This window comes from Ictidomys tridecemlineatus, chromosome 13 (genome assembly GCF_052094955.1).
Source record: "Ictidomys tridecemlineatus isolate mIctTri1 chromosome 13, mIctTri1.hap1, whole genome shotgun sequence".
In the NCBI taxonomy this organism is placed as follows: Eukaryota; Metazoa; Chordata; class Mammalia; order Rodentia; family Sciuridae; genus Ictidomys; species Ictidomys tridecemlineatus.
The window spans coordinates 55,181,706-55,203,282 of NC_135489.1; the positions used below are offsets into that span (position 1 = coordinate 55,181,706).

Below are 21,577 nucleotides of genomic sequence, written 5' to 3' on the forward strand. Positions count from 1 at the left end.
TGAGTAGGCCCTGGGAGTTAACATTACCTTCTCTAGGACACATGGTCTTTTGAGGTTTAACGAAAGTAAAGAAGCATGTAAATCCATATTTGAAGGATTTAAAATAATCCATTGTTTACTATCTAGATGTATTCACCAGGAAAAAGAACTATTTGGTACATATAATAGTCCACAGTTATTTACTTTATTTAGATCATTTTTTTTGGCAGTATCACTGGGGAGAATTATGTCAAAATAAATTGTGCGTTAACAAAAGTGCAGGGCTGAGCCTGTGGCTCAGTGGTGAGGTGCTTGCCTGCCACCTATGAAGGCCCGGGTTTAACCACCAACATCACAAAACCCAAAAAAAGTAGAATAAATGACTATGAAGAGCATATTGGCATTTTTTTTCAGGGTGAGTTTTTAAAAATTTATGGATTTAGACTCTTTAAAAGTATTTGATCATCTTCAACAAATGCAGATTTATATATAATTACTTAGATTTGTGTCAAGAGTCTTAATTGTGTTCTTTTTTCTTTTTCTCTTTTTCTGCAGGACTAGGGATGGAAACCAGGGCCTCATACATGCTCTCCCGCTGAGCTATGCCCCAGCTTAATTGTGATTTTTGTCTTAGAAGAGCAAAGTAGATGGATATTATGATTTTAAGCACATGAAAAGTTTATGCAGATCATATGAAATAATTTGAAAAGTTACTTTCTCAGCTTTTGAGCACCGGCAAGGTGTGACCCACAGAGGCCACTGCACACTGTCCTGGGTCTGGCTGCTTAGGGTTTCAGCTTTGAGCCAGCACACGTGCCCCTCATTCTGCCCTTGGCTCTTCCTAAGCCTGTGTTAGTTCAGATACATAAACCAGGAGCCACCAGGTGCTTGTTCTCCATTTCTTTATAAATGGGAAATTGCTAATGAGTTGACATTTTTTTTCTTTTATTGGTTCTATCCTAGGCCATGCCTCCTACCCTTGAGGTTGTTCTTCCATACCTCAGTTTAATAATCCAAAACTGAACACAGTGGGAAGAAATCTTCAGTGATGGGAAGAATATTCAATATTTGTGGGCTGGGGGTGTGGCTCAGTGGCAGAGTGCTTGCCTGGCATATGCAAGGTGCTGGGTTTGATTCTCAGCACCACATATAAATAAATGAAATGAAGGTCCATGGACAGCTAAAAAAAAAATAAAATAAAATAAAGAACGAAAGAAAAAAAAAAGATTTGTTTGCAAGATATATTCTCTTCCAGAAATAATACTTGTCTAATGCTAAGAGCGAAATGAGATAGGAACACATCCTCCCACCCTAAGACGTGCCTGTGCCTTTTGCAGGCAAAGACTGGTTGATGAATCCTTTGTTGAGTTCCATACTCTGGGCCTTTGCTGGGTATTGAGGATGTAAGGCTGTCCCAAGATGACCCTGTAAGGAGCTCACAGAAAAATACATGTTAGGTTTGGGGTTGTAGCTCAGTGGCAGAGCATTTGCTTAGCACATGAGATATGCTGGGTTCAATCCTTAGCACTACATAAAACTAAATAAATAAAATAAAGGTATTGTGCCCATTTACAACTAAAAATATTTAAAGGAAAAAATGCCTAATGACATTAAAAAAAAACAGGTCAGCTGACCCTTCTATTCTTAAATAAAAATGGTATGGAAATTAAAGAGGGAGGGAGTGGCATCTCCCTTTCCAGGGCTGGCTTGAATAGGGAGCTTGAAGTCCAGTCTGGAGGAAGGAAGCCTCTAGAAAACTGTAGGGAGGGCCCTCCAGGGGTTAGCTACTGAGCCCAGAGGTTTTTAGCATGTGCTTGGGCACTAGGTGTTGCCCACGAGGCATGCAGCATTCTTTGGGTACTATTCAGAGAGAAGAGGCAGACCAAATCTTTAGATGTTCCTCTTAAATGTTTCGTTCTTAAAATGAGATGCTTTTGAAGTGGGTGAGTTTTTGAGAGTAGTGATTATTTGCTTACATAGATGTAGAATAGGTGGGCCTAGGAAACTGGAGGGAAGAGAAAATTTAAATAGTTTTCACTTAGTTTTTAAACTAGAAGATGGCATTGTTGGTGCCTTGGCTCCCTTTCCTTCTGTCCCCAGGCAGACATATTTTCTGCTACATTAAAAGATGACAGTGCACAGGATTGGAATTTGGCCAGAAGTTGGAAAACTGTGCATGGTTTTCTGAGGAGTTCCTGAGTTAAAAACTTGACTGTTCTTTTATTTCCAAGCCTGATATGAAGCTCCTGGGCTTTCATTTTCTCCTTTCTTCTCCTTCCTCCTTCTCTGTGTTCTGTAATAGTTGAGCTTTAAACAGGTGTGTTCGTCCCACTGAACCATTGCTGCTCCTCTTGTGGTGGAATTATCAGAAGACAGGCTGCTTGTCATCACCTTTCTCCTCTGCAGGATGTGGATGGCACAGTGAGTGCAGGTCCAGATGGAGTGAGCTGGTAATGAGAGACCTGCTCAGGCTCTGCTTTGGTTTTAGTCAGCACAGCAGTCCTTAAACATAGCAGTGCAATGTGACAGAAGAGCAACCGATCTTCTGAACATTTATTTCAACATTTCATTGCACTTTCAGTCAAAGTGACCAACATCAGGTATATGGTAGAAGGCAAAGCTGAGTTTTGAACTTCATTAACATGATCCTGAAGCCACTAAATGATGCAGCTGGTTGAGCATCTCAAATGCCAAAACCTGAAATCTGAAATGTTTCCAGATCCAAAACTTTTTGAGTCCTGACATGATGCCACAGTGCAAGATTTTACACCTGACCTCATTTGGCGGGTTGCAGTCAAGATAGGCATGTGGAAAATAGTGTAAAAAATTATCTTTAGGCAGCATGTTCAAGATGCACATGAAACAGAAGTGAATTTTGTGTTTACACTTTATTCCCATTCCCAAGATCTCTCATTCCATGTATGCAGATATTCCAAATTCTAAAAAAACTCAAAATGAACGCATTTTCAGGTTTCAAGCATTTTGGGTACAGGATACTCACCCTGAACGTAGTGCTTTGTTTGTATCAGACAGAGTTAGTATTATGATGTATACCCAGGGAGCTTAACCTGATCCTGTTTTGAGATCCTAGACCTTTTTGCATGCTTCTATTTTGACTGGTTAGGCAAGAGTCCAGTAAGGGTGGATGGATGGCTCAGCTGCAAAGAATATTGTCACCTGAATAGCAGACTAAGAACTGCAGGACACCAGCTCTCGGGATACTTATAAAGTTGGTCTCTTCAATTTGGAGGATGATTTTTCAAACAGAGTCAATGGATAGGTTTGCTCATTCTGGAGACTGTAGTGCATCCTAACAACATCAACAAAAATAACTGTGATTGTCAGTAGCAAAATGGAATAGCTACTGCTGTATGGAACCTTGCTGTATGGCATCTTGCAGGGAGCTGATGGCCAAGGCTAAGATCTGAGGTCTTTGGGCAGTGGTACTGGGTAGGCTTCTGACTTTCATGCTTCTGTATTCTGTAAAAGAATTTTTAAAAACTAGGTACTTCCTTGCACTTTGATAAGTTCACATCTGAAATTTTTATCCTGTTTTTTATAGTTCAGAGGAGAGAACATAAACTCTATGGTAAACATTGCATCTTAAAAGAAAACTTTTACAAAGATCTTTTAAAGATGTCTATCAGACAGAGAAGCTGGGTACCCAAGGACTTGATACCATCCATTGTCCATTTAAAAATTCATGGACAAGCTTTTATTTTTTATTTTACCTCCTTAATATTTCTCCTTGAACAGGTATTTTCCTTTTATTTCTTCATAGAACTGTATCATATTGTAACATGTTCAGGTTTGAAATCTTCTACTTATTATTTACCAAACTTCTCTTCAGCAAAAGTATATATAAAATGGAAATTTTAACTTCTTTGGTGCATAAAGCTTTACGTGCTAAATTTTATCCAGTTGAATGATCACTCCAATTATTAGTGTACAATTGAATCATTGTTAAACTGTATTGGAAAAGTACTTCAGAAATCAATTGGGCTTTGGAGAAATTAGTTCATATAACTGTGAATTGGTGTTATTTATTGCTAGAATTATACTGAATGAAGTGCCAATTCTGTTTCCATTGTTTATTTTTATAAATATGTGCTGAGCAACTTTGTTTATATAAATAGATAGGATTATAAGGATTTTTGCTGTGGCAATGTTACTTCTTAGGGTAGTTTTCAAATTGCATGCCAAAATTCACACTTGATTTAGCATCAAAAATTATTTATAAGTTGACATTTGATTAGGTTCATTCTCAAAATTATTGAAAGCAAAAAGCTGGAAACTAACTCGTCTCTAAAGAATTCCTTGTCCAGTCATGCACCATCTTATTTGCTGGGAAGCTCGCCAAGAGCTTTGCCAAGATTCATCAATTACTGTTAATTACACCTGTTATTTTTTTAACTTAAAAGCACCTTGTTTAACACAGGAATCTCTAGAAATGGTTGTGAAAACAAAAATAATGTTAATTTCCTTGTATGTTAGTCAATGTGTACTTTAAATATATGTATAAAACATGTATATTTATAATGCTATTATTTATATTGTTATAATGTATCCTATATGTAAAGAAAAATTCAGGCTAATCAGTGAGTGAGAAATATCTACCATACCATCTGATTAGCAAAGCAGTCTTCATCAAAGCTGTCAGTCAAACCAGCCTCACTTTCTATCAGAAAAAGTTGTTTTAAATTTCAAATAAGTTTAAATTTGCATTTTGAGGAAAAATTTTTTAAATGCTAAAACGAAATGACAGATTACTTAAAGTGGTTGAGCCAATTTAAAAATAATGTATATTTAAAAGAATTTTATATTTGTAATAAGTTATAAAACCATTACAAATTATTCTGATTCTCATTAATTTATCTTAATACAATAAAATGAACACCTAAACTTATGAGTTACTGTAGAGTGAAGATTAAATTAGAAGGCATCCTAGCTGGGTGTGATGGTGCACACCTGTAATACAGTGGCTCTAGAGGCTGAGGCAGGAAGATCATGAGTTTCAAGCCAACTTCAGCAATTTAGCGAAGACCTTAGCTTCTTGGATGGAAACATGGAAGAGGTGAGACGTTTTGAGAAACAGCACGTGGGAATAGAGAAACACTGGTGTCCCTTGACCTATCATTGCTGTGTACTCCTAAATTTTCCTGCACCCACACAGTGTGGCCCCATAGGGACTTTAGCACTTACCCTGGACACGAAGAGCAGGCCCTGTGGCTATGGGGACTGTAGCCTTGATCATTCTCGATGGAGACCATAGTGTTGGAAAGTGTGACCTCCAAGAAACAGAAGTCAAGGGGAACTCTTCTTCAGTTCCGGTCTTGGTCTATGACTTTAGCAAATATTTTATGCCTCTCTGCTTCAATTACCCCTTCCGAAATCAAGACAGGTAATTACAACTTAAAAAATAATTTAGATGTTAGACTTTGCTTATAAGTTAGCATAGTCATTTCTCAGTATCTGTAAGATATTGGTTGCAGGACCCCAGAGGATAACCAAAATTGGCACATCCTGAAGTATCTTGTGTGAAAGAGCCTACCTAGTATTTGCATATAACCCTATGCACATCCTCCCATATATTTTAAATCATCTCTAGATGACTTATAATGCCTAATAAAATGTAGTATGGTATAAATGTGGTATTTATAAGAGAATAGTGACAGTAAAAAAGAAACTGAGCATATTTTCTTTCCTGAATATTTTCAAACTGAGGTTGATTGTATCCATGGGTGCAGAACCCATAGATACCAAGGACTGACTATAATTAGATGAACTCTCAACAATGAGGTAAACTCTTCATTGGACAGGAAAGACTTCTGCAACACACAGAGTTTCTCATTATGTACGAAATCTTCTGGACAGTTGACAGGTTCATGTTGAATTCTCATTCTGTTCCAGGAAGCAGCATTCTGAGAGAACAAGACATACACAGAGCTCTACAGATACTTACAATGTCCCCAATGTCCTTGTGCCACCTATTATTTGAGATTCAGCTCTTTGTTTTGTGTGGTCTTTCTGCTGTTTATCTCTGGGATCTGGTGGTGGTGGTGTCTCATTTCTTGGACCTTGAACACTGGTTAAGTGGTGTCTGCAGGCCCTGAGGAAAGCCAGAGCTCAGGTTGCTGAGAGTTCTGAAGAGCAGTGGCAGAGCTTCTGTGGCACTGAGGGAGATGGGGAAGCACTGGGAAGGGTGCTGACCCTTCCTGCTAGTGTCAAGTCCAGTTAGTCAAGTTCAGTTGTCTTTCAGGAAATATAAAGGTAGCATCTAGTGAATATTTTAGTAATTTTTGTATGTAAGGATACTTTGATGTATTTTATAAACTGGTAGCTCATGGAGGGCAATCCAGTGATCAGTGGCTGTTTCCTGAGCAATGGATCATATAAAATAGAAGTCCTGAGAGCACACACACACCTGGAGTATGGAAAGATGCTCCATTAAGATGCATAAAGAACATAGTGGAGCCGGGCATGGTGGCACAGGCCTGTAATCCCAGTGGCTCAGGGAGCTGAGGCAGGAGGACTGTGAGTTCAAAGCCAGTCTCAGAAACATAGCAAGGCCCTAAGAAGCTTAGTGGAATTTTATCTAAATATGATAAATTTATCGAAAGAAAATAAGAGTAAACAGTGTTTGAAGAGTAACATGGGTGCATCTTCCTGAGGGCATTGTTTGGAGAAGTAAAAATATTGGAAGCAACCTAAACACCCAGCAGCAGGAAGGCATGAAATCAGGGCATGTCCATGTAAGACTGCCAGATGGTCACTAAGGATGGTGACAAAGCAAATGTGTAGGCAATCACAGTACAGTGGCTCAGGGTAGAACTTGTGATGGAAGCCATGAGCATAGAGTGATGCCAATCTTATAAAATGTTTATTGATGGATCTGTGGCAGTGCCTACAAAACAAATCAAAATACTAACAGTGCTTACTTCTTCACAGTGCATTTGTTGGTGTTTTTGCTTTCTTTTGACTTTTCTGTATTTATTAGAGTTCTTCAATGTGTTCATATATCCACCTTATGATGAAAGTTATTTAAAACAGTTTAATAAGCATTGAATCTATGAGTATTTAAACTCAATAAAGAGCTGTGAATGATTTTGCAAAATAAGCTGGCAGAGTGACATCCAGTTCCTACTTTCTGAAGCCGAACAGTAGCAGAGGGAGATTTCCTGATGTCACAATTTACCTCCATTTCTCTTTGCTCTGAAAGGTATAAAACACACAAAGGTGGGCGTGAAAGTGCGTCCCAGCGTGTGATTCTAAGCAGATTGTTCCCTTTGCGGGTTGTCTTCTCATCCTCCTCTGGCTGGCTCTTCCTCTGGAATTGTTTCTTTGCTGGAGTGTTAATGGATTGGTTAATTTGCGAGCAACACTCCTAATTGTATTAAATCTCTACAACCTTATTAAGCCTTGGTGCAGAATTAGATCCCAGAGCTCCGGGAAGCAGCGTGCCAGGGCACAGAGGGAGGGAGGATCTCAAGGCCAACAAGTGAGCTAGGCACTAATTAAGACCCCTGCTCCCTGCCCCCCAAAATTAGATAGCATGGATTGAAAACCCCAAGACCAGAAGCTCAGAAGTATCCTAAAGCACACACAAAGGCTTCCTTGCTGTATGTCTGAGTGCTGTTTGAGAACATGCAAGCCAGCCTGTGCTTTTTATTTAGATCTGTTAGGATTTACTTTTATTTGGGGGAAAAGAAATAAGCAAGAATTAACAAAATCGCAAGAGTTCTAGTTTTTAAAAATTTTTTTAAAAAATTCTGGCTGCTTGTGATTATATTTAGGCATCAGGCTGGAGGTATTCTGTGCATAAAGAAAGAGAGAAACAATTTCAGAAAATTTAATTGGACCATGTCTATTTTGAAAACTACAGATAATGGCCCAAAATATACTGATTTTTAAAAACCGTGGCTGACAGCTGCTTTCTTCCACAAGTAAGGAAGATGAATTCAGCATCTGAAAATCTTCACTGTGCCTTTGAGCAGAGGAGGCAGGGAGAATGGGGGAGGAGACATGAACACCACCCTGTGGGTGCTGTGCCTCTGTGTCCCAGTGCTCCTGTGTACGTCCCTCTGCCTGCTACCCCCACCCCTGTTTTTAAATTTTATTCTTAGCAGCGTCACAACAGCAATGGAACCCCAAGCTGAATGCTTAGCACCCTGCTTCTTGATGTGAACTTATTCGTTGTATTATGTATGTGTGTGTTTTTGAAGAAACACTGACGTACTGTTAAGGATGAAAACCTATTTGTACCCAGAAGGAGTTGACGTTTTACCTTCCCACTAGACCTTACTGAGAACATTTTCCTTATCATTGTTGTCTTAAATTGGATGGTCCCAGGGGTTTTCAGAGTCACCTGGAAAATAGAAAGACAAAGACTATAATTAATATTTGAAGACTTACATAATTCATGTGGCTACCGGTGACATGGGCTTTGGATATGGTTTGGGTGTCCCCTGAAGGTTCGTATCCTGGAAGCTTGGTTCCTAGTGTAGCCATATTGAGAGGTGGGGCCAGTAGAAGGTGATCATGTCATCCGGAGCATCTTCCTTGGAAAGGGTTAATGTAGTTCTAAAGGGACTTTGTAGCTCCTGTGAGAGTGGGTTACAAAAAGAGCAACCTGGCTTTGCAGTCTTTCTGTCTTCTTGTCTCTCCATATGACTATTCTGCTTACTGCTGTTTCTCTTCTAAATTCTCTGCCATGGTGTGAGGAATACAGGGCCCCCTGATTTTGGACTTAGACACTTCCAAACGGTGACCAGATACATCTCTTTTCTTTACAAAGTATCCAGCCTCAGATATTTTGTTATAGCTATACAAAATGGACTAATACAGAGAGTTAAAACAGGGAAAATGGAACAAAAAGGAAAGAGAGGAGTAGATGATATTGCCTTTCCAGTTCTCTGGGAGCTCCAGCTCATCATATATCTACCAATAGGGTCAGCAGTTGCATAGGAATGCCCTCACAGCTAAGGGTGTTTCCTCTGTTCTACCACATGGAGCCTATCGTTTCTTCTCCAGAAACATCTGCCCATTATTGCCATGTTGGCCCAGAAGCTGGGTGCCACTTTTATCTGGACTTTTCCTGATCTTGATCTGTCAAACTATGGCCTGCCTGCAAGTCTATGGTACAGAGCTTCATGATCCTGCCTCAGAGACAGTGGAGGAAGAGACTCCGTAGGTCACTGTTCCTTTGGTTTTAGGTTATTACTAGATTGATGTGACTTTCACAGGGTTTTTGAATTGGGGAGATAAAGATTAGAATCTATGTTATAAATAAAGGGTGGATATTGACAAAGTGTTCAAGAAAGAGCAGTGTTGCTAAGGTTTAACTGTGTATGTTAACTTAGCTGACATTAGTCAGCTCTCTGTGTGTATATTAGTCAGCTTCCTGTTACTATAACAGAATACTTGAGATGAAAAGAGGAAAAGTGATTTATTTTGGCCCACAGTTGCAAAGGTGTCAGTCCATGGTCAATTGGTCCCGTGGAGAGGCAGCACACCATGGTGGAGTGCATGGCAAAACATCTTCACCTAAGGGCCTGGATGTAGAAGAGAGGTGGGAAGGGCCTGGATTCCCACAGTCCCCTTCAAGGGTAGACCCTCAGTGACCTAAGACCTCCTGCTGTGCTCCACCTCTTAAAGTCTTCCCCACCTCCCTGTAGTGCCATGGGCTGGGGAGCAGGCCTTCAACAAGTGGACCTTTGGGGACCACTACCCAAAAACGTAGCAGTGGGAGTCCAAATGAGAAGATAAAGTGCCCTTTCTTGGGAGTCTTCTATAATGGGTTGGAGAAAGCCTCTGACGGCCTTGTTCTGTTGGTGAGAGGTGAGAAAGGTATTCCTGTGGCTTCCACCATAACCTGGACTTGAGAATTGTCTGGACCTGGACGGCAGTTTCCTTCTGTTCCTTTGAGATTTTCGAGGTCCCTGGGATGCTGTAAACACATTTCACATTGTTTCCCAGTCAGTCCAACCTATAGGATGTGTCCTCAAATAAAATCTGTGGCCAGGCAAGCGTGCAGGCCGGCTGCTTGGTTAATAATTGCTGGTGTGGAGCACTCTCTGACTTTGCTTTTTTCTCTTAATTGGTTGAGTATTAATAAACTCATGGTTTGTTTCAAGGGCACAGCTAGTTTTTAATGGTCTTACAAAAATTTCAGGAAGAAAGCTGAAGAATTAGCATAATAAATAATTATTGCTTGCAGGGTTTTTTGTTGTTCAGATAATAAAATGTTAAGAAGCAGCCACTTGAGCAGAAAGTAATTGCCCTGACAAGCGCCACACAGGCAGCATTCACAGTACGGCAGCCCTTCCCTCCGCGTCAGTTAGATTTGCGGCCCACATAAACGCTTCCTCACATTATGGAAATGTATTTTTCCTATCAACAGAGTAGAATGAAACTCCAGGCTTCTAATTAATCTTGGCTGACGTTTGATTTCAAACCCGAGTTAAAGGCAAGAGGCGGTGGAGCGTCCCCCTCCCCATGTCCATGACCACAGGCAAATCTCTCCATTAATGTCACATTGCATCTGTGTGTCTCATGGTGGCTGCCACATGTCAGTCATTAATGCATTAGCAATCACTTACGTCCACTTTCTACCCGCTGTTTCCCTGCTTGAGAAAATGGCATTGCAGGAATTTTACTTTGCAAGCCTTTAACCTTGAACCTCTGGATTAATGACATAAAGAGCTTATTCAGATATAATGCTTTACAGATTTTTTAACTGGTCTCTCTCCACTCTGCCTATCTTGGATCTCAACAGCTTGGTGGGAAAGGCCACACACCCAGTTTACCAAGGTGGAGACTGAGATGCAGAAAACCTCCGTGGCTTTGCAGGGAGTAAGTGTGTAGCTGGGATTTGAATTCAGAATTTCTTAGAGATTTGAATCCAGAAAATTTCGTAAGTGGATTAGAGTCTCTGAGGATAGAATTAAGTAACTGTTTCTCTCTACTCTCCCCCATCTTCTTCCCCAGTCTAGTTCCTACAGATGTTAGGGAAGCTGTAGATGCAATTGATTGGCCAAAGGGAAAAAAAAAAAACCCAAATTTATACAAGAAATAGTGTTTTAAGTTCCATTTAGCTTATTTGAAGTGGGTGATGAGACTATAAGAACATTACTAAAATCAGGCAAAAAAGAAAGGTGTATGTACCAATAGATGTTTGTTTTTAGCTCCCTGGCAATCCTGCAAAGAAGGAAATGCAGGAAATCTTTGCATGGGAAAATTTTCTGGTTGCTGCTCTGTGGTTTCCACCCAATGTTTTATGGAATGAATGATGTTCTTCTGGTTAGCAGTTTTGTGGTAGCAAAATGTGTGCAGCTTTTTTTTTTTGTTTTTGAACTTGACCTTCAGATTGAAGGAATAACTTGAAACAGTTCAGTCAAAGCAATTCTGTGAGAGGCAGAAATGATCGATAGCTGATTTGATTTAGGCACCAAAATGGGCATATCCATCTTTCTGAAATGATCACCATCCAGGACCACTTCTCTGCTCTGAATCTTGACAGTTGGGATAGTGGTGGTAAGTAATTGGGCATTGTGGAGTTCTAGGGTCTTTGCAGATAAGGGCGCTCAGAAGCACCATGATGCTTAATTGTTTCTCTGAATATCTCGTCATTGGCATCTGCTGGGCTGGATGTAGGCAGAAGCCAGGCTGTTCTAGGCTCAGACAGGGCTTGGTTTTGATCCCAGAGCTCCCCGCTGTTGATGATGACAGGCATGGTTTTTATCTGGAGTGTTTCAGAGCAGGTATTGCCCAGGGACCTACCACGCTTGTAGGAAACCTCAGGAATGCACAAAATTTAAGCCACCTTTCTTATGTGCCTCTGAGGAGGAATTGGTTGCAAAATGAACCTCTGGGTAATGAAACAGATTGACCCATGATTGGAATGGCTTTTTTTTTTATTGGCCTTTTAAGTGTAGGGGAATGTCCATCAGACGGTGATTTTATTCTGGCATAACTTTCACCTATTTGGGGAAGGAGCAATAATGAGGTGAGTTGTTTGGAAACATCTTGTGATAATGCTGTCCTAGGAGGCTTGGCATTGCAAGAGAGCCTCCACGTGTCGAATGCATGTTTTGCTGCAGTGAAGTCTCAGGTGGCTACATTAAAAGAAGAGCGTGGTGGCAAGAGACATCAATAGTAACATTATTACTCAATCTGAATTTTAATGTTTTCTGTGAATGATAGATAAAATCTTCATACTGATTATCTAATGAATACTTGGGGTCTCATTTTGGGGGTCTTTGCCCTATTTACCTGTGAATATCTGAATTTGTCAAGATAATAAGAAAACTTAACATTGTAGGGGGCTTTGTGTTTTTTTTCCCCCGGTCTTGTCTCAAAACATTTGGTCTTCAGAAAATAATCCCTTGAAGTTGGTAATGGCTTGCATATTTTATAGACAGAGACATGTACTGGGGCCTGGAGTGGCTGGTCAGTAGCAGAACCAGGGATGTGAACACTGACCAGCCTTCAGGGACCAGGCCCAGTATTCTTCCCATGGCACAGCAGTTCCTCCCCATCTGGAACAGAATATGCACTTTTGAATGTCATTTGCCCAGCTGGGCTGCAGCAATAAGAGCATTGTGTTTCTTTGAATGGAGCTAATCTAACTCATGAGAAAATTTGGAATCTTATGTTTTAATAAGCTGTAGGTCAGTCTTCTCACTCTGAGAACATCATGGCTTTTACTTACCTGGTATTTTTAGTTTGTAAGAACTACACATTGGGGTACAGGAGTGAGCCAAACAAGCAGGCCCTTGTCCTCCAGGGTTTGCATTTCAGGGAAGAAACACACAAATATATATGTAATGACACACCCAGAGTGGTGCTACTAAAAGGGCGATATCATGCCCTAAGAACAGGTAAAATTGGAAAACTCAAGCTAATGATGGAAGGCTTCCCAGAGGAAGTGACTTTGGGGCTAATATTTATTGGTTCCACAGCAGAATGTGTCAAAGAAAATCTCAGAGGAAGACAGCAGGGTGTTGTGTGCCTGTAATTTCATTTGATTCAAGAGGCTGAGGCAGGAGGATCATGACTTCAAAGCCAGCCAGCCTCAGCAAAAGCAAGGTGCTAAGCAACTCAGTGAGACCCTGTCTCTAAACAAAATACAAAAATAGGGCTGGGGATGTAGCTCAGTGGTTGAATGCCCCTGAGTTCAATTCCTAGACTGCCCCTCCACCAAAAAAAAAGAAAATCTTCGAGGAAAAGATCGCCCATATGTCTGTCTGATAAAAACTAGGAGAATAAATATTCAAGTCTTAAAATCAAATGTGACTTTATTTTTTTAAAGAATGAAATATATTGAAATCGAGATTCAAAAAAATGAATCAAGCATATTGAAATGTGATAAATCATTTTTAGTAACTTTTTTCCTAATTATATTTCCTTTTCACATTTCTGGTTGTTGAAAACTTTTCCATTAAATATGTAGCCAAACTGAAAGTAAAAATAAATTCTATATACAAGGTGGGCATGTTTGTAAAAAAGAAAAGAAGGAAATGACCGATAAAGTTTGCTCAGTAAAACTCATTTGCCATTTTTAGAAGGCAGCCTAATGTCTCTCTTATTTGGGGGTGAACACTTGTTTTTGTTTTGTTTTCTCTTTCCATCCACAGACTCTTTCTATAATGTTGCATCTCCTCTCCAACCCAGTAGAGATTTTTACATCATTCAGATATCTAGCTTGTCATTAGTTTTTAAAAATTAAAACTGATCACTTTGTGCCTAGTTTGTCAAGAACCGTGTGTGTACATACAAGGTACTTATTGCTTCAATAAGGGAATGAGCTTTGCAAATTAGAGCATTGAAGTAGCTCGCCTTTACCCTGAAAAGTCAGTAGCAAAAAATTCATCATATTCATAACTATTTTAAAAGGATTTTGTACAAATATTTCTAATTTATATTTCCTGGAAATGTTTTAGTAGAAACATTGCTTTATAGTTCGTTTGGTACTTTTTTTACATTATACAATTTCCCTTTAGCTCTTTTTTGATAAAAAATGTTTACATTTTGGTAGAGTAAATTGGGAATAGGTAAAAATATAAAGAAGAAAAAGTTTATAATCTTGTCACTTAATGCTATTACTAGTAGTTAAATTTCCTTCCAGTTGGCTTTTAATTTGTGTGTTTTAAAAAAGTTAGAGGGCTGGAGATGTAGCTGGTGGCAGAGCTTGTGCCTACAAAAATAGGGCTGGGGATGTGCTCAGGCTGTGCTCAATAATGCTCAGGACCCTGAGTTTGATCTGCAGTGTGCACACACACACAAGAATCATGCAGTTATCAATTTTTCTTTTCTTAATCTTAAATTGTGATCTTAACCTTCAATAATTGCAAGTTATACTTTTGTATGTTCTTAATATGTAGGAAGCCATTTGAGAACATGATTTCTGTGGCCACAGAAAGACTTTTTGCATAGAAGTGCATGCTTCTTTCATGCTGCTTTCTCTTAGGCTGGATATTGTTTCCAAGCTATGGCTATTATGCTAAATGCTACATTGTGATGTGATTAATGACTTTACCCACACATTACATTCCTGCACATTTCTTATTATTTACAGAGGAGAAATAACTATAAATAAATGTCTGAACAGTTGAACATCTCTAATTGAAAATCTCCAAATCCAAATCCAAAATGCTCCAGAACTTGAAACTCCGAGGGTTATGTAGGTGGCTCAGAAAGATTTAGATGTTCAGATTAGGAATGCTCAACTTGTCAAGTCTACACAAACATTCCAGAGTCCAAAAAATTCAAAAACCTGAAACACTCTGGTCCTAAGCATTTTGGATAAGGAATGTTCAACCTGCGGTGTATTTTTCCACAAACTGCCCTCTAGAAAAGTTGTATTCATTTATATCCAGATCTCAAAACAGACCAGAAATATTTCAGTTTGTGCCCAATTTGTCCATAAAATAGTTTTTCTTTAGAATCACAGTGAAAAAATCTTGGTAAGGTTTTTGGTCATTTGTGTTTGTTTATTGACCTGTCATTCACATTTTTTTTTCTACTGGAGTTATCATCCAATTTATGGTTTTGTTAAAACTATAATAATGTTACTAACTCCTTTCCTTCTTTCAAAGTATTTTCCCATACTTCCTTGGAAATATTTATCTTTTAACTCATGGCACCTTCTCGACAGAGGGAAGGTTATCTGTGGGTGGTGTGTGTGGAAGGGGATGAGGAACTGGTTCTGTGATCAGCGGAGGCCTTGAGAGCGGCTGAGGGAGAGGTCTAGTGTGGGCTGGAAGGCGCCTGCAGCTCTCTCCCTGCTCATTTTGCCTGTCTCAGCCCTGGGTGCTCATCATTTCTTTATCCATCCTATTAATGTTACATAAGTAGAAGAAATTCTTTCCTGCTCTCATTTGCAGGGACATTTCTGTATTTTTTTTTTTTACTTACATTTTCTTTTTTTTTTTTATTGGTTGTTCACAACATTACAAAGCTCTTGACATATCATATTTCATACATTAGATTGAAGTGGGTTATGAACTCCCAATTTTACCCCAAATGCAGATTGCAGAATCACTGTATTTTAAAGGGAAAATGTGGGTGGGGTGGAATTAAATACAGGTAACTTAGCGACGTGGCAACCTGAGCCAGCAATCCTTTTTTTTTTTTTCCAAAGTCATTTTTTGTACTAAAGTCTGTCCCCCTTCCCAAATCTGTCCCCTCAGCTGCATTGAGCTGGTTAGACAGGAAGGGAAGAGGAACCACAGGGTTGGGTATGGTCCCTCCAGTGAGCCAACATTGCCTTCAAGTACCCACAGCTTTTTTTTTTTTTTTTTTTTTTTTTTGCTGCTGTGACTAAAAGATCTCACCAGAACAATTGTAGAGGAGGAATAGTTTATTTGGAGGCTTAGGGTTTCAGAGGTCTCAATTCATAGAAGGCTGGCTCCATTCCTCAGGGCTGGAGGTGAGGCTGAACGTCGTCATGGCAGAAGAGTATTGAAGAGGTAAGCAACTCCCATGAGGATCTGGAGGAGAGAGAGAGGGAGAGACAGAGAGGGAGGGAGGGAGGGAGGGAGAGAGAGGGGTATCTCCACTTGCCAGATACAAATACCCCAAAGTCATGCCCCCAACGCCCTCCTCCTCCAGCCACAGTGTTATGGTTTGGATGGGAAGTGTCCCTCAAAAGCTCACGTGTGAGACAATGCAAGAAGGAGAAATGATGGGGTTATAGCCTTCGCTCAATCAAAAACTTGATCCCTGATGGGATTAACTGAATGATGGCTGGGGGCAGGTGGAGTGTGGCTGGACGAAGTGGTTCATTGGGGACGTGGCTGTGGGGTGTATATTTGTATCTGGTGATAGACTCTGCTTCTGATCAACATAGGAACTGCTTCCCTCTGCCACACACTCTAGCCGTGACGTTTAGCCTCAACTGGAGCCCGAGGAATGGGGCTGGCCTTCAGTGGACTGAGACCTCTGAAACCATGAGCCCTCAAGTGAACTTTTCCTTCTTTACAGTTGTTCTGGTGGGTGTTTTAGTCACAGTGGTGAAAAAGCTGATTCAAACATACACCCTACCACTTTAGTTACCAGTCACTTAATCCCCATCGGGGGATTAATTCACTTATTGGTTAAGACTCTCATGACCCAATCATTTTTCCTGTGTACCTTCTTGATTGTCTCACACATGAGCTTTTGGGGAATATCTCACATCCAAACTATAACACCTGTATTCCAGTTCTTATGTAAAGTGCTGATTTAGATGTTTGTAAGTATTAAACTTTCTGCAAAGATGTAAGAAGCCACACTATTTAAAAGAGAATGGGCTGGGCATGGTGATGTACCCCTGTAATCCCAGTGAATTGGGAGGCAGAGGCAGGAGGATCACAAATTCTAGACCAGCCTCATCAACGTATTGAGATCCTCTCTCCAAAGTAAACAAACAAAAAAAAAGTGTTGGGGATGTGATCCAGAGGTTAAGTGACCTGGGTTCAATCCCTGGTACTCCTCTGGGTCCTTAAAAAAAAAGAGAATGGGAATTTTTAAAGAGAATAAAAATGTAACTGATAGGTAAGAAGATTATTCCCTAACATTGTCCAGGTAGGAGCATTTTAATATCATGTACCAGAACATTTGTAAATAAGTCATCTTAGCATTAATAAACAGTGGAATTATTCCAGACCTGAAATAGTGCATTTAAAATAGCACTAATGAAGAGTGGAATTATTCCAGACCTGAAACTGTGCATTTAAAAAATGCATTACATTTCTAAAAATGGGATATTTTTCTTTTTCATAAAAGGCTGAGAGTCCTTTTAAATTATATTTTTAGGCATATTTTAGATCAGATTCTCGGAAAAAAAATGATCTGTGTTTTTTTAAAAATTCTTACTTAAGCTACAACAAAAGGAAATTCTTTTTATCTTAATCCAAATATGTATTGCTTGGTATTTTTTCTTTCAGAGCTAAGAATTACCAAGGAAATCTTTGGTTTCCCCAAACTTACAATGTTTATTGGCAACAGCCAAATATCTTTTAGTAAGCAGTGTGGCTCCAAATTATGATCCTGTGTTTATATAACTGAAATCTGAGCTAAAAGTGCTTATGGTTGTATTTGAAGTTATATATACTTCTGTAGGGATGAATACAAAGCATTCTGAAGTTAGGAGAAACATTGGTATCATTGAATTCTTCCTATTGCTCATGTCTAGAGGTGTTTTTTGATCATTATCATATATGCTCAATTCAGTGCTCATTTCTTTGTGGTGTGGGAGGGGGCAGAAGATAGGTACTCTGGGTGAATTTTCTAGAAGTAAGTAACATTATTTTTAAAATAGTGCTAATCTGATGTCCTTTTGTAATAGTGTTTCCAACAAGAGAGGAGCTTTGTTATATTAATAGTATTGTTGATGTCAGCAGTTTTCTTGGGGAAGTGTTTTGTGTTTATTCAACTTTTAACTCATGTCATATTTTTTTTTTCTGCTAAACAGTGCTGTTTTTCTTTTCTTTTTTTTTTCTTAGACTGGTTCTTTGGCCTGAGAATTTAGTTCACATACATATATATTTTTCTTTTAACATCATGGAGGACTAAGCAAGTATGTATGTGTCCCTTGGTACAGTAGCCAATTTAAGATGATTTACATCCACTGACTTAGCAGTAAAGTCTCATTTCTAAAGGATACCTTTGAATTGTTAGAGCTCCACAATTGGTAAAGCACTAATACAAGTTTTAGACTGGACAAAGATTGTAGTCTCATAATTTTTGCCATCTCCAAATACACTGTGGCTTTCCAGGATGTGAGCAATTTAATCAAGTATTTAGAATTTCTTGGTATCAGGCACATCAGAAGGGTTTAACCCAGTGCTTTCTGAGAAGAGGTAACTATAGGTCTGCAAGTACTGTTTCAAGCTGTTTATAAAAAAAGAACTCCGGGATGCCAGAGGAAAAAAAAAAAAAGCCAATACCTTGATTAGAATAGTTATGTATTCATTGTGCTTTACGTTTTGATATATAGTAAAATGATTACGAAGCAATTATCAAGATTTTATTTTCCTTTTTTTTCTTTTTAGGGTACTGGGAATTAACTCCAGGGATGCTTTACCACTCTACTGCATTCCCTGCTTTTTCAGTTTTTAATTTTGAGGCAGGGTCTTGCTAAGTTGACCAGGGTTGTTTTTTAACTTGCAATCCTCCTGTCTCAGCCTCCCCAATAGCTGAGATTACAGGTGTGTACCACCACCAGGCCTGGCTGCAAGCTTTAAATAAAAAATGACTCACTAATCATCAATGGGTTGAATTTGTAATTAATAGCTGAATTGCTATTGTTAGAACATGGACTATACTAATGTAGTCCACTTCTAATATTTAACATATTTTTAAACGTTTAATGCAAATCTAAATAGTGTCAAGTAAGCCTTCAATTTGCCTATACAATTTCAAGTTTAATAAAAAGTACTCCATGAAAATTCTACCATCCAATTGGGATACTCCCATCTTCTGCCTGGACCATTGCTGCAACCTGTAACTCATCTCCTGCAGCAGCCCCCATCATTTCAGTCTGTGAATGCTCTTCTTTATGGCAGCAGAGGTTCTCCACCTTTATGGTTCATAGTACCCTGAGTGGGTAGGAGTGGTGTAGAGGGGTGCTTGCTAAAGGACAGTAACACCCACAACAGTTTTGATTCAGGAGGCTGGCATGGGGCCAGGAACATCTGTGATTTATAAAAGCCATCCAAGTGAGGTAGAGCCCTCTTGAGAGAAAGCACAGGGCTTTTCATGGTCAAAAGCTGCTCTTGGCTCCTTTGCTTTGCATTTGCTGCTCTTAGAACACACTTGACCTGCACCCGTCACCTTTGTTCAGGTACTGTGGAGAGACCTCGCCCACCTGCTTCCTGGGATCTTCTTGTCTTTTGGTGTCCAGTGACTTATCACTATACTGTCCTCCTCTAATGCATCCTACTTTGTAATATAATTTGTTACTCTATCTACTCTCATAATGTTCAACCCAAATCTCTTTACCTCTTTTCACATCATCCCAGTGGCTAAGAGCAGGACTCTGGGGTCCAATCACCTGGCTTTAAAACCTAAGCTTTATGTAGCTATTTGACTAAAGATGAATTACTTAATCCATCTAGGCCTAAAATGTCTCCTGTGTAAAGTGGGAACAGCAATGATTACCTCTCAGTCTGTGGCAAGGGCCAAAAGAGATGATCAACATACAGGGCTCTCAGCCAGGCACAGTGGTATATGGCTGTAATCCTAGTGGCTCAGGAGGCTGAGGCAGGAGAATCTCGAGTTCAAAGCCAGACTCAGCAAAAGTGAGTCACTAAGCAACTCAGTGAGATCCTGACTCTAAATAAAATGCAAAATAGGGCTGGGGGTGTGGCTCAGTGATCAAGTGCCCCTAGGTTCAATTCCTGGTACCCCTCCGCCCTCCCCCAAAATATACAGTGCTCCCAGTGGTGACTCTTGGGCCATTGGCCTGCAACAGATTGGCATTGTCAAGGTCAGCATTGTTAACATTAGGATCCCTTCTTTTTCTTCTCCTTTTCCTTCTCCTTCTCCTTCTTCCAGTGGTGCCCTAGATCTGCTGGAGGGTGGCAGTCTTGCCTCCCCTTCCATTTCCAGGACCAAATACACCACTCACTCACTCTGCAGATTGCCCCACAGTTATTGGTTGAGTGTACTGGGTAATGATTTTACTTATAAATCTATTTTCTGATTCCATTGTCACCTCCCTGCAGGGAGCACTGCTACGTTCAAACGGAGCTTACCTCTGGAGAATCACAGAACCTTATCTGAATTTGGAGAAGACAAGTGTTCTCCAAAGACAGCAATCCTAAAAGGCCACCCCCACATGACCTCTGTTGGTTAGGGACTTGGTATTAGGGTTGTGTAAGCTGCTGGCCCAGTGGTGTGCATGGCTTTTCCAAAACAAATGGAACACATCCTGAAAGGGAACAAATGCCCACCTTTTATGAGACGGGAAACTGGTTGTAATGTCCAAATGACCGTTTTCCCAGACTCCACACTTTATAAACAATTTCACAGATCTTAAGTCCAAGTTAAATTCAATTTTTCCTCCCCTGTAGGAGTTTCTGCAAGAAGTACAAGTCCTAGCTGTGGAAATGTCTCCTCTCCCTTTTAATTTTTGCTCCATGAATCGCCACGACTCTTTCCTGGTGTATTGGTTTCCTGGGGTTGTTGTAACAAATTTTCACAAACTTCCTGACTTAAAAAAACAAGTTTATTCTCTCACAGTTCTGGCATGGCCTGGTCCATACCTATCTTCTAGTTTCATGGGGAAATGCAGGGATTCCTTGGTGTTGCTTGGCTTGTGTTTGCATCATTAGAGTCTGTGCTCCATCCCCTTGTTTCTCCTCTGTGTTCTTCTGACCTGTGTGTCTCTTAAAGATCCTCTCTTTAGATTTAGGCCTCCCTGGATAATCCAAGATTGCCTCCTCATCTCACCATCCTCAATCATGTCTGAACAGACCCTTTTCCCAAACACGGTAACATGTTCCGGGGATGAGGACTTGATATCTTTGGGTGACCGTTCTTCAGTCTGCTCCACCTGGGGAACAGTCATTGACTTGTCTCTCAGTTACATCAGACCAATTTTATAGCTAAACTTGTGTGGATCAACTTTGGTAATCTGACTGCTGCCAGAATACAGACAGAATCTAACAACCAAAGAAATAATTTTGAGCCTTTGCTATGCCAAGTACAGTTGACATCCAGCAGCTTACCTTGCCTCAGGAGAAAGGTGCCACCATTGTCTCATTTTACTGATGAGGTGACTGAGGCTCGGAGCTCTTTAATCACCTGCGAAGGTCTGCTGAGTTAGTTGGAAACAGCAATGAACTCTTGGTTGCCTGTATTCTTCAAGGCGATAAGACTGCAGAGTGGTGGCCTTAAGTCAGGAGTGGGCAGGGGATTTTGGTGACCTAATTTCTGCCACCAGATTGATGGAAAACCATGCAGAGTTATTCTACTTGTATGAATTTGACTTCGTCTAGCACAGTGAAAGGACTGTGGAGAGGGAATTAATAGGGAAAAATCGAAAGGCCAGTGAGAAGGTTTGAATGAAGATTCGGTTGGCTTTGATTGAGTTTAACATTGAAGTTTGGGTTAT

General features: G+C 40.0%; 1 protein-coding gene and 1 long non-coding RNA gene across 10 annotated transcripts in view; one reads left to right on the forward strand and one right to left on the reverse strand.

The window, feature by feature from the left end:
- Positions 1 to 21,577, forward strand: part of Ptprm (protein tyrosine phosphatase receptor type M) — an 807,906-nt gene that overhangs the window by 15,053 nt on the left and 771,276 nt on the right. The window lies entirely within an intron of this gene.
- On the reverse strand, positions 15,755 to 21,389 carry LOC144370131 (uncharacterized). The gene is made up of 2 exons (XR_013430072.1): positions 21,192 to 21,389; positions 15,755 to 15,968 (listed from the first exon to the last, which is right to left on the reverse strand). It is a non-coding gene; the product is annotated as an uncharacterized LOC144370131 (long non-coding RNA).